The sequence below is a fragment of the Polypterus senegalus genome, chromosome 1, assembly GCF_016835505.1.
Source record: "Polypterus senegalus isolate Bchr_013 chromosome 1, ASM1683550v1, whole genome shotgun sequence".
Taxonomy (NCBI): Eukaryota; Metazoa; Chordata; class Cladistia; order Polypteriformes; family Polypteridae; genus Polypterus; species Polypterus senegalus.
Genome location: NC_053154.1, coordinates 341,249,364 through 341,263,765, shown reverse-complemented (window position 1 = coordinate 341,263,765; position 14,402 = coordinate 341,249,364). Strand labels below are relative to the sequence as shown.

The following is a 14,402-nucleotide window of genomic DNA, read 5'->3' as shown; positions in this document are numbered from 1 at the left end:
GGTTTTGCAGACTGGTGGCACCCAGCATTAAAGCAGTGCTTTTGTTCCTGTGTGGTTTCCTTTTCTTTTTTAGATCTACATCTCTGACGCAGCTTTATCATATACACTGAAATTAACCACATATTATTTATTAGTTTAAGGCACCTGATTGTAATTAACCTGTAACAACAATTTGGTCCACAGAATGGCCAAACTATTCTAAATACCATAGCTCATTTAGCGTTGTTACTCTCACTGCACCTTCTTCTTCTTTCAGCTGCGCCCATTAGGTGTTGCCACAGCAGATCATCTTTTTCCATATTCCTCTCACTGCACCACTCGGAGTATTTATATCACTGTATCTGAGTGTGAATCACAGCAGCACCTGATCGGAAAGAGAATTATTGGGATACAGCATCAAGCACACACTTCCTCCGCCATGCTGTCTATTTGAACTGCTCTCATCCGGCAAACACTTCAGAGCCTTTCCTGTACGGACCTCACAGTTCAGAAAGTTTCATCCCAAGAACTATAAACAATCAATCACCTCACTGTAAGCTTGCACTACAGTTATAATATTACACAACCCGAGCCAATTTATAATGTGCGTATTTACATATGATGACGATATCATTTTTAAGATGAAATGCAGCAAAATATGTTTATTATATTATACAGATAAAACTTTAACTTGATTTAAATAATCTGTATTGTTAATAATTAAACATGTGAGGACACGGTGTCGCAGCGCTAGCAAGGAGATGGTGCCCTGTTTATAGATTGTTCCTGCCTCTCACAGTATGCTTGCTGGTGCTGACGCGACAATGGAAGGATAGAATAATTAAACACGTACTACGAAGATATTTCAATGTTCCGTAAAAGTTTTGAGGAATTTTTTTTTGAGGAAAAAAAGTTTTGAGGAATTGGCATTCTAAGCTTACAGATGGCTTAACTTCTATTACAGAGCTGATTGTGTGGCGATTGGGTATTTGGAGAAAGAAAAGTAAGGACAGAAATTGGAGGTTAGTTCGTTTGAAAGAGACAGTACTGCTACAATAAATTATTTAATCAAAGGTCGTGCACGGTGCAGCAAGCATCTTGCGGGAGGCAGGAACAATCTCTGGATGGGGCACCAGTTTGTCACTATCACTACACCATCGTGTTCCCAGGTTTAATAACATGCTGTAATTGATATGATATGAATGCTGAAATGATTTCAAGTATACATCTCAGTATTTTAATTATTCAGAGAGCTGTAATATCACAAATGCAATGGATTCTGTGTCCTGTCTGAGGAAGAGAAAGAACGGAAGCATGTAGTGATTCACACACATAGAGCGCATAGAACACATACAATACAAAGCATTTAACTTGCTACTTTAGTTACGATGGCATTTGGGACACTAGTAAATTAAAGGATTTAAAGATGAAGTTTATGATGTTCTGCTTTAATGATAAAATAAACTACATGATTAAAGTGGAAATTTTAAGATTAAAGTTGACATTTCATGCTTTTTTCCCACTGTGTCCCTATTTTTTTTTCTCTGTACTCTAATAAGCTTCCATGTGACACTCAGACGGTGGGCTACAACTCATCTTTTCACAGCGACTTTGATAACTGACAAGTTCTTTTTTATTTCAGGCACTGTGCCACTTTGTGAACTTGAGCTTTCGAGTTTCTCCAACACTGTATGTCACTCGATCAACTTCCTTTTGCTGTTTATCCCACTGTTTAAACCAATAAATAGTATGCTTTTCTTTGCCTCCACTTGGTATTCGCTGAAATTCTTCTATTTCCCCCCGTGTTTTTGTCATTGTCTTGTCACAGAATGTTGAGCTTAAGGGCTATTTATTTTGATTTGCATATTCAAAGAGGCGTAATTTTGGGAGGAGTTGGGGCGGGACAGCAGGTGCGTGCACATGTGTTACTTTCACACTGACCGAGATTTATGTAATGGAAGAATGTGGAAGTTGGCGAACGCACAGATTTAGACATCTGGATTTTTTTGTGCGTATGCACATTTCCGTTTTCGTCTGTATGCCATGTTTTAGTGTGAATTCTACGCACACCGTTATGCATGAGGCCCCTTATTTTTATGCTGACAGTCTTAACAGTTTTCAGCCTGTCTCTCTCACCTTTTCTGTCAAAATGTCTTGAGCATGTTGTAGCCTCTCAACTCACCAATTACTGTACTTAACTTCTAATAATTTGATGGAACCCTTTCAGTCTGTTTCAGAGAGTAGCACAACTGTCAAACTGCTCTGCTTTGGATAACCAATGACTTCCTAATGGCAGCAGACTCTGGACAAACCAGCATATCAAATCTGTTAGACCTCAGTACAGCATTCGACACTCCGGTCAGACATGACATTCGACTGTCCAGAATGGCGAACATGCTGGGTATCTCTGGCACTGCCCTCCACTGGTTCAAGTCCTATCTGACTGATAGGCAACAGTTTGTTAGTCTTGGTGACAGCAGATCCAGTTCAGTGCCAGTCACACAAGGAGCTCCTCAGGGCTCTGTCCTCTGCCCTCTTCTCTTCTGTATTTATATGCTTCCCCTTGGCCATATTATTCATAGTTTCAGACTGAGTTATCACTTATATGCAGATCTATTTTAGTGTTAAAAGTGAAAGTTGATCAGAGTTTTCTCAGCTCACAATTTGTCTCAGTTAAATTAAATCCTGGAAGGAACATATCTATTTAAAACTAAACTAAATTCCTGCTAATTGGTACTAAAGCTTAGCTTAAGAACATGAGCTCATTTTCAATCACTTTGGAGATGATGTCAACATACCTTCTTTCTCTTCTTCTGCTAGGAATCTTGGTGTCATTTTTCATTTCTTCACACATTAAGAAACTTTCTGACCTCCACCTCCATATTTGCTCATTCCACTCTTTCTCTTTTCTCACATCTTTCATTGACTGCTACCCTAGTGGCAGGTGCTCCTTTAACCTGTTATCACACCTCTGGCTCTGAGTCCTGACACAGACCTGCAACAGCGAACACATCACAGCCATCCAGCTCCATCTTTACTGACTCCTCATGTCTTACAGAACTGAATATCAAATCCTGTTAATAACCTAGAAAGCACAGGACTACATCAACGGGCTCCTGTGCACCCACTGAGGTCCACCAATTCTGGACAGTCACCAGCGCTCTGTGGATGACAGGACCTTCAGCTCTCTAGCACCCAGACTTTGGAACAACCTTAAAAAATGAATGAGATCAGCTGATTCAATTCATCATTTTAAAAAACAACTTTAAACTCATAAAACTCAATGAACTGACCTGAAATTCTGAGCCTTCTTTCAGTTTACTCTGTCTGTCCGAGTGTTCAGGAAGATTTGTGTTTGTATCACACATTAAGTTACTTCTTTATTGTCTTGTAGTGTTTTTGTATTTTTATTCTGGTCTATTGATTCTTATTCTATTTCAGTTCTTTATATAGCCTGTGTTTATCTTTATTTAGTGTTTATGGAAATATTTTTTGTTTTCAATGTCCTATAAGCCCTGTTGTTCTTTCTGTATTTCTGTGAAGCGCTTTGAGCATAGAAAATGTGCTATATAAATAACTGTATTATTATTATTATTATTATTATTATTATTATTACATTTCATCATGGGACACAATCACTTATATTGGACAACTTTAGCTTCACCACTTCATAACCCAATTTGTACGTCTTTCTACTCGAGAAGAAAATCAAAAATTCAGAAAAAAAGCCAAACTTGATGGGATGTGGTTTGGAGTGAAAACTGCACAGACAGCAAGTGCTCATGGGAAGTGAACATGGACTTCATTAGGCAGTAGTGCAAGCCATTGACCCACTGTGCCATCCCATAATACAAGCAGAAACATACATTCCAAATGCAATACTGACCTTCAACAGTGAGAGAGACCTGAGTCTCGTCATCTCTTTGTCCAGAGTACACATAACACCTGTAGAGATGATCATCAGAAACACAGACATTTCTGATTATTAGAGACACGTTGCCGTTCTTGAGGTTGTCTATGCTCAGAGTTCTTCTTGTGTCACTTTTTTGCATTATTGTGTAATCAGCATATAATAGCTCTGGTGACCTGAAGTCAGTTGTAAACCACCTCACTTCAAAGGCCTGAGCATTAAGCGCTGGTGAGAGGGAGGCTGGCAGGACCACATCTTCACCGACATAAGTGACGACGGGCTTAGAAGGACCAACAACGATGAAGCTGTCTGGAAAGGAAACCACAAGAGTGGAGTGACGACCAGGATGTGATTTGTAAATTAGAAAAAATAAGAAAAGTAAATACAATGTTAGCCTACAGATAAATGTTGAATTATACACATAAAGCAGGTCATACGTTAGACTTAGTGATTACTAAAGGACTGAAAGCTGATATAAAACAGATCACTGATATTCGTCTATCAGACCATTTTCTTCTACGTTTTAATATAGAAATAATGATAAAAAACACTCATGAGAAGCATATTGTTAAAAAACGCTTCTTTGACTCGGCAGCAGCTTTAAAACTTACAAACATTTTAAGCAATCAGTCCGTTTATAGTGCCAGCTATAATAGCGAGGATAATGTAAATAGTAAGGTGGAAAGATTTAATAATAAAGTGAGAGCTGCTGTTGACAGAGTCACACCTGAAAAGACAGTGAAAAAATCTTCTAGCATTGTTATACCATGGAAGACCCAAAGAGTGTCTGATTTAAAGAGAACATGCCGTAGAGCTGAGCGTAAATGGAGGAAGACTAAACTTACTGTCCACTATGAAATATTAAAAGTCAAAATAACAGAATACAATAACACTGTCCGTCTTGAGAGACGCTGCTATTTCTCTAAGATTATAAATAACAATGCTAGTAATCCCAGAGTCTTATTTTCAACAATTGATTGTCTGCTAAACCAGGTAACTCAAAGGAATGCATCCTAAGTGCTTCCAGTGAAACCTGTGAGGCTATTGCTGTATTTTTCAATCAAAAAATTAATGATATTAGAAATAACATAGTATATCTCCCCAACACTAAGGATCCTCCTAAACCCCAGCATCCTGTTATAAACAAATTAAACTCTTTCACTAGGATAGATTTACCTGATTTACAAAAATAATCTCTCAATTAAAACCTCCACCTCGTCCTTGACCCGATACCAACAAGGTTTTTCAAAGAAGTATCAGGCGTGCTAATTGATAATGTTCTGGACATAGTAAATTGTCATTAGATACGGGGTCTTCCCAGACTGTCTTAAGACTGCTGTAGTTAAACCCCTACTTAATCATCTTGACCCTCGCTCTTGAAAATTTTAGACCCATCTCTAACCTGCCTTTCTTAAGTAAAGTTCTGGAGAAGGCAGTCATTATGCAGTTAAATGACCACCTAAATAAACATGCTATTCTTGATAAATTTCAGTCGGGTTTTAGAACAAATCACAGCACAGAAACTGCACTCGTTAAAGTAGTAAATGACTTGGGGTAATGCAGACAGAGGCCATTTATCTGTTCTCATCCTCTTAGATCTGAGTGCTGCATTTGACACCATTGATCACAACATTCTTAGAAATCGCCTTAGTCAATGGGTGGGCCTCTCTGGCAGTGTCTTAAATTGGTTTGAATCCTACCTGACAGGGAGAAAATTTTTGTTAGTTGTGGGAATTACAACTCAAGACACATGATATCCAATATGGTGTTCCACAAGGCTCTATCCTGGGTCCGCTGTTATTCTCAATCTACATGCTTCCGTTAGGTCAGATTATCTCAGGGCACAACGTGAGCTACCACAGCTATGCTGATGACACACAGCTGTACTTATCAATAGCACCTGATGACCCTGATTCTATTGATTCACTAACACAATGTCTGACTTGTATCTCAGAATGGATGAATAGTAACTTTCTCAAGTTAAATAAAGAGAAAACTGAAATCTTAGTGATCAGCAATAATGGATACAATGAGGCTATTAGAAATAAACTGGATACATTAGGATTAAAAGTCAAGACGGAGGTAAAAAGCTTAGGGTGATTGTTGACTGTAATCTGAATTTTAAATCACATATTAATCAGATCACTAGGACAGCATTTTTTCACTTAAGAAACATAAGTAAAGTTAGACCTCTTATATCACTGAAAGATGCTGAGAAATTAGTTCACGCGTTTGTTTTCAGTCGACTAGATTACTGTAACGCACTCCTCTCAGGACTACCCAAAAGACATAAATCGTTTGCAACTAGTGCAGAATGCAGCTGCTAGAATCCTAACTAGGAAAAGAAAATCGAACACATTTCTCCAGTTTTGATGTCACTACACTGGTTACCTGTGTCATTCAGGATTGACTTTAAAATTCTGCTTATGGTTTATAAAGCCTTAAATAATCTCCCCATCTTATATATCGGAATGTCTGACACCTTATATTCCAAATCGTAACCTCAGATCCTCAAATGAGTGTCTCCTTAGAATTCCAAGAACAAAACTTAAAAGAAGTGGTGAGGCGGCCTTCTGCTGCTATGCACCTAAAATCTGGAATAGCCTGCCAATAGGAATTCACCAGGCTGATACAGTAGAGCACTTTAAAACACTGCTGAAAACACATTACTTTAACATGGCCTTTTATAACTTCACTTTAACTTAATCCTGATACTCTGTATGTTCAATTTCCTCATAATAACTATTCATGGTGGCTCTAAAATCCGTACTGACACCTACTCTCTTTTCTGTTTCTTTTTCCTGTGCCACCTCCACCTACTCAAAGCATCATGATGCTCCAACAATGATGGATGGATTAAAAGGCAGAAGTCTATGTGACCATCATCATCAAGCCCTTCCGTGAGAACCCTAAATCCAAAGAGGACTGTTTCATTTATGTTAGGTAGAATGCCCAGAGGGGACTGGGGTGGTCTCATGGTCTGGAATCCCTACAGATTTTATTTTTTCTCCAGCCGTCTGGAGTTTTTTTTTTTCTGTCCCCTGGCCATTGAACCTTACTCTTATTCTATGTTAATTAATGTTGATTTATTTTATTTTCTTACTATGTCTTTTATTTTTCTATTCTTCATTATGTAAAGCACTTTGAGCTACTGTTTGTATGAAAATGTGATATATAAATAAATGTTGTTGTTGTTGTTATCATCTAGCATTACATTCACAGGTGGTGTGGACTTTATTTCTTCCTTCTGACATTTTTGAGAATAAACTGCCCTAAAATTAATTTTCTACATTTAAATTATCACAAGTCATAAAATGAAAAATATTTAAATACTTTCTATTACAATTAATTTTTTTTTGACAAGCCATCTTAAAAATAAATATTCTTTTTGCTATGTGGAGAAATGGGGAAATAAATAGTACAACGTATTTACCACACTTAAAAATAACAAACTATAACCAGCCATCCATCCATACCTGCCCAGGAGACATCTGTGTTGTGTAGAAACAATAAGATAAGAAGAGTCCATCGCATCTGAAGGTTCATGGCTGAAACACAAAGAAGAGCTCATTGTACCTGTGAAGTCAGCTCCTCTGACAGACTGGTGTGTAAAACAACTCACAGATAAAACTTCAAATGACAGGAGCAGAGACCACCATTTATATCATTTGTGTTTACGTGTTAATAACCCCACGGCTTTAACTGACATTCTTTGTTTGTTTTACTGCCTGTGCACTTTGGTGGACATGGAGCTTCTCAACGCAACGCTCAGCTCTTTTATTTAATTATTTCTATTTATTATCTCATTGATCTTTATGATCTCTCATCGCAGTGAGTCCTTCACTTATCTAGTTTGGCTTTGAGTCTTTCTACCACTATGGCAGAGGAGTGACACTCTGTCATGAAACTTGCAGACATTGGTGGTACAGCTGTACCAGACAGTCTGGAACATCCACCTTTAACTTATTGTAGCCCCCCAAAAAGTCATCAACACAGCTGCATACCAGCCCATTAGACAGGCCCAGCCAGTGGTCACCAACATGAATTGTGTTCTCTTTCTCTTTTGTTATCTTTATGAACTGTGTGAGAGATGAGATATATTTTGCAGAGATGATTAGAAGATGAAAGAAGAAACCAAAACAGTTATGAATGTAGGAGGAAATGTCCAAAATAAAGAACTGAGGCAAGCAGAACCAAAAAGGAAAAAAAAAAAACAAAACAAAAAACGGGGGGTGAAACTGGAGAAGGTCAGAAACCTATAAAACAAATTGTGCCTACTTGGACTCTATAGTATAAAAAGGTATTTTTGACACAAAATATCTATACAAAGTCAAACCATTGAGAAAAACAATGTGGGCATTAACTAAACCTTTGAAAATGCAAATTAATAGGACTAGAATCTACTTGCTGTCTCCTTGATTTAGAGTTTCCAGAGTCACAATCGCTCTTCTTTAGTGAGGACACAACTCCTCTCTTCGTGTCTATTCTTGTGATAAATGCCTCTTTGAACTCAGACAGGCCTTCAACACTCGACATCTACAGCGTCAGATCATACAGCCTCGTCAGACTGGCACAACTGGTCCTCTCTCTTAGTGATTTCTCTTTCTCATTTAACATTCATTTTTTAACCAATCCAGTGGAGTTGTTGATCACAGAAATGAGACTAACAGTAAACATACTCATATCTTTGTTGATTGAATGTAATATTGTTGTTAATTTTACACAAGCTGTTAGTGTATATGATATGCATGTTTATTATGTTAGCGATGACATTCTTCTTCTTCTTTCGGCTGCTTCTGTTAGGGGTTGCCACAGTGGATCATCTTTTTCCATATCTTCCTGTCCTCATCATCTTGCTCTGTTACACCCATCACCTGCATGTCCTCTCTCACCACATCCATAAACCTTCTCTCAGGCCTTCCTCTTCTCCTCTTGCCTCTCAGCTCTTTCTTTAACATCCTTCTCCCTATATACCCAGCATCTCTCCTCTGCACATGTCCAAACCAACACAATCTCGCTTCTCTGACTTTGTCTCCCAACAGTCCAACCTGAGCTGACCCTCTAATGTCCTCATTTCTAATCCTGTCCACCCTCGTCACACCCAATGCAAATCTTAACATCTTTAACTCTGCCACCTCCAGCTCTGTCTCCTGCTTTCTGGTCAGTGCCACCGTCTCCAGTCCATATCATATAGCTAGTCTCACTACCGTCCTGCACCCTGCCCAGGATTGGTTCCTGCCTTGTGCCCTGTGTTGGCTGGGATTGGCTCCAGCAGACCCCCGTGACCCTGTGTTCGGATTCAGCGGGTTAGAAAATGGATGGATGGATGGACTACCGTCCTGTCGACCTTCCCTTTCACTCTGGCTGATACCCGTCTGTCACAAATCACTCCTGACACTCTTCTCCACCCATTCCACCCTGCCTGTACTCTCTTTTTCACTTCTCTTCCTCACTCCCTGTTTCTCTGTAGTTTTGATCCCAAGTATTTAAAATCCTCCACCTTCACCAACTCTACTCCCTGCATCCTCACCATTCCACTGAGCTCCTCTCATTTACAGACATGTATTCCGTCTTGTTCCTACTGACCTTCATTCCTCTCCTCTCTAGAGCAGATCTCCACCTCTCCACGGTCTCCTCAGCCTGCTCCCTACTATCGCTACAGATCACAATGTCATCAGCAAACATCATAGTCCACGGGGACTCCTGTCTAATCTCGTCCATCAACCTGTCCATCACCATTGCAAATAAGAAAGAGCCAATCCCTGATGTAATCCCACCTCCGTTACTCCTACTGCAGACCTCACCACGGTCACACTTCCCTCGTACATATCCTGTACCACTCTTATGTATTTCTCTGTCACTCCCGACTTCCTCATACAATACCACAGCTCATCTCAGTCACCCTGTCATTTGCTTTCTCCAGGTCCACAAAGACGCAATGCAACTCCTTTTGGCCTTCTCTAAACTTCTCCATCAACATCCTCAGAGCAAACATCACATCTGTGGTGCTCTTTCTTGGCATGAAACCATCCTGCTGCTCACTAATCATTGCCACACTTCTTAATTGAGCTTCCACTACTCTTTCCCATAACTTCATGATGTGGCTCATCAATTTTATCCCCCTGTAGTTACTACAGTCCTGCACATCCCCCTTATTCTTAAATATCAGCACCAGTACACATCTTCTCCACTCCTCATCATCCTCTCACTTTCCAAAATTCCATTAAACAATTTGGTTAAAAATTCCACTGCCATCTCTCCTAAACATCTCCATGCTTCCATAGGTATGTCATCTGGACCAACAGCCTTTCCAATTTTTATCCTCTTCATAGCTGTCCTTACTTCCTGCTTGCTAATCCATTGCACTTCCTGATTCACTATCTCCACATCATCCAGTCTCTTCTCTCTCTCATTCTCTTCATTCATCAGCCTCTCAAAGTACTCTTTCCATCTGTTCAACACACTCTCCTCGCTTGTGAGTACGTTTCCATCTTTATCCTTTATCACCCTAACCTTCTGCACATCTGTATCCCACCAGTCCTTTTCTCCCTCCTTAGTGTCCAACCTCTCATACAACTCATCATACGCCTTTTCTTTAGCCTTCGCCACCTCTCTCTTCACCTTGCACCTTATCTCCTTGTACTCTTGTCTACTTTCTGCATCTTTCTGACTATCCCACTTCGTCTTTGCCATCCTCTTCCTCTGTATACTCCCTTGTATTTCCTCATTCCACCACCAGGTTTCCTTTTCCTCCTTCCTCTTTCCAGATGCCACACCAAGCACCCTTCTTTCTGTCACCCTTACTACGTCTGCTGTAGTTTCCTAGCTGTCTGGTAACTCTTCACTGCCACCCAGTGCCTGTCTCACCTCCTCCCTAAGATGCAGTCTTCCTTTTTCACCTTCCACCATTTGATCCTTGGCTCTGCCCTCATTCTCTTCCTCTTCTTGATCTCCAACGTCATCCTACAGACCACCATCCTATGCTGCTTAACTACACTTTCCCCCTGCCACCACTTTACAGTCTTCAATCTTCTTCAGATCAACTCTTCAGCATAGGATGTAATCTACCTGTGTGCATCTTCCTCCACTCTTGTACGTCACCCTGTGTTCCTCCCTCTTCTTAAAATACGTATTCACCACAGCCATGTCCATCCTTTTGGCAAAATCCACTATCCTCTGCCCTTTTTCATTCCTCTCCTTGACACCATACCTACCCATCACCTCCTCGTCTCCTCTGTTCCCTTCACCAACATGCCCATTGAAATCCGCTACAATCACGACTTTCTGTCCCTTGGGTACACAGTTCATCACTTCATCCAACTCACTCCAGAAATCTTCTTTCTCATCCATTGCACACCCAACTTGCAGTGCATATGCACTAACAACATTCATCATCACACCTCCAATTTCCAGCTTCATAATCATTACTCTGTCTGACACTCTTTTCACCTCCAAAACACTCTTGACATGCCGTTCCTTCAGAATAACCCCTACTCCATTTCTCTTCCTATCCACACAATGATAGAACAATTTGAATCCACCTCTGATTCACCTGGCCTTACTCCCCTTCTATTTAGTTTCTTACAAACACAATATATCAACCTTCCTTCTCTCCATCATATCTGCTAACTCTCTCCACTTGCCAGTCATACTGCCAACATTCAAAGTTCCTACCCTCAGTTCCACTCTCTTTACTTTCCTCCTCTCCTCCTGCCTCCGGACATGTCTCCCCTTTTTCTTCTCCTTCTTCTGCCAACAATAGCCCAATTTCTGCCAGCACCCTGTTGGTTAACGGTACTGGTGGCGATCGTTGTTAACCCAGGGTTCGACCGATCTGGTATGGAAATACAGTAGGCCTATGTATTGTTGTCTGCATATTGATTTGGCAAAATTTTACACTGGATGCCCTTCCTGACGTAACCTTCCCCATTTATCCAGGCTTGGGACCAGCACAGAGAAATACACTGGCTTGTGCATCCCTGTGGCTGGGCTATGTTAGCGATGACATTAGATACTAAAATTACAAACAGGAATTCATTGCCCAATTCATTAATTTCTAAGTTTCTCGTACGTGTACTCCTGATGTGTCTTCACCGCCCACCATTCCATTAAACACAAGACCCTCAGCTGTACCAGAAGATCCACTAATTGAATCAAGAAGTTGCTGCTTCACCACCTGAGGCCACAGGTCCACCACGCCCTCGACCCTCTGCAGTTCGCATACCAGGAGAAGGTGAGAGCAGAGGATGCCATCATCTACATGCTACACCGATCCCTCTCCCACTTGGACAGAGGCAGTGGTGCTTTAAGAATTATGTTTCTGGACTTCTCTAGCACCTTGAACACCATCCAACCTCTGCTCCTTAGAGACAAGCTGACAGAGATGGGAGTAGACTCACACCTGGTGGCATGGATCGTGGACTATCTTACTGACAGACCTCAGTATGTGCGTCTCAGGAACCACAGGTCTGACATTGTGGTCAGCAACACAGGACCGCCGCAGGGGACTGTACTTTCTCCGGTCCTTTTCAGCAAACATACATCAGACTTCCAATACAACTCGGGAGTCCTGCCACGTGCAAAAGTTCGCTGATGACACTGCTATCATGGGCTGCATCAGGAGTGGGCAGGAGGAGGAGTACAGGAAGCTAATCAAAGACTTTGTTAAATGGTGTGACTCAAACCACCTACACCTGAACACCAGCATGACCAAGGAACTGGTGGTGGATTTTAGGAGACCCAGGCCCCTCGTGGACCCCGTGATCATCAGAGGTGACTGTGCAGAGGGTGCAGACCTATAAATACCTGGGAGTGCAGCTGGATGATAAATTGGACTGGACTGCCAATACTGATGCTCTGTGTAAGAGAGGACAGAACCGACTATACTTCATTAGAAGACTGGCGTCCTTTAACATCTGCAATAAGATGCTGCAGATGTTTTATCAGACGGTTGTGGCGAGCGCCCTCTACTATGCGGTGGTGTGCTGGGGAGGCAGCATAAAGAAGAGGGATGCCTCACGCCTGGACAAACTGGTGAGGAAGGCTGGCTCTATTGTAGGAATAAAGTTGAACAGTTTGACATCCGCGGCAGAGTGACAGGCGCTGAGCAGACTCCTGTCAATCATGAAGAATCCACTGCATCCACTGAACAGGATTATCTCCAGACAGAGAAGCAGCTTCAGAGACAGACTGCTGTCACTGTCCTGCTCTACTGACAGACTGAGGAGACCCCACACTATGCGACTCTTCAATTCCACCCGGGGGAGTAAACGTTAATATTATACAAAGTTATTGTCTGTTATACCTTTATTGTTATCACTCTTTAATTTAATATTGTTCATTATCAGTATGCTGCTGCTGGAGTATGGGAATTTCCCCGTGGGATTAATAAAGTGTCTGTCTGTCTGTCTGTCTATCTATCTATCTATCTATCTATCTATCTATCTATCTATCTATCTATCTATCTATCTATCTCTATCTATCTATCTATCTATCTATCTATCTATCTATCTATCTATCTATCTAAGAAGAAGAACCTGACAGCCCAACTGTTCTCTACTTATTTCTACTTTCACCCTAACACTTGATGATAATACCATAAACCGTCTGCATTCCTGTTACCCCATTCATCAGTATGACTATCGCCATACAGCACAGTCAGATCTCATAATAAGTTCTGAATCATCGCACCTACATTTCTAGTAGTGACAATTTGCTGGAGACATTCAGTTCTTTTGCTTTTGAATTGAAGGAGTAGCAGGAGTCTGTGGTGGCTAACCTACATCTGTAAAATCCTGATCAATGTTCATAATGTTCATTAATGATTGTCGTGGTGATTTTGACTTGAGTTACTTTTACTATTAAAAACTAGTGGTGGCCAAGCTAATTCATGACAGCACCTTGATCTCATGTGAAGACCTCCTGCTCTGCTCATGGCTCCTTCACTAAACACACACTTAATCTGCACGAGCTAAAGGTAAACTTGTGTAGCATAAACCAGTTAAACGTTACTGAGTGAGCCTTAAAATTAGAATTTTTTCCCTTACAACCTAATGATTCATTTCCAAAGAATCCAAACCAAGGTAACAAACATCCCTAACGTCTCCACTTACCTGCTTTCACTTTATTTTTCCCTTCTCTTTCCTCGTTTAGAGGTAACACATCACAAGGATTTCTCCTTCATCAGGGTCTGTGAACTTTAAACACAATCAGTGTCAGTGTTTTGTGTTCTTAATGTCTTATCAGTCTGTAGAAGGAGAAAATGGCGTGTAATAAAATAAAGTCTTCAAATCACAGACTGCGACTTTGTGTTCCTCCTCTGATTTATTTCTCTTTCACTTTTGTATGGCAGCCTGCCAACTTTGATACACCTGAGTCTTAAAGTGATCAGATAAAGGGGATTATCAGAGAAGGACTGGAACAGAAAATCTCATTATATGCAGATGACATGGTACTGTATATATCGGACCCAGAAAATTCTGTGCCTGCAGTCTTAGCAGCACTCACAGAATTT

General features: G+C 40.8%; 1 long non-coding RNA gene across 1 annotated transcript; it reads right to left on the bottom strand.

The window, feature by feature from the left end:
* Positions 1 to 4,076: 4,076 nt before the first annotated feature.
* LOC120517308 lies at positions 4,077 to 14,033 on the bottom strand. Its single transcript, XR_005631019.1, has 3 exons — positions 14,002 to 14,033; positions 7,366 to 7,437; positions 4,077 to 4,198 (listed from the first exon to the last, which is right to left on the bottom strand). It is a non-coding gene; the product is annotated as an uncharacterized LOC120517308 (long non-coding RNA).
* Positions 14,034 to 14,402: the final 369 nt, after the last annotated feature.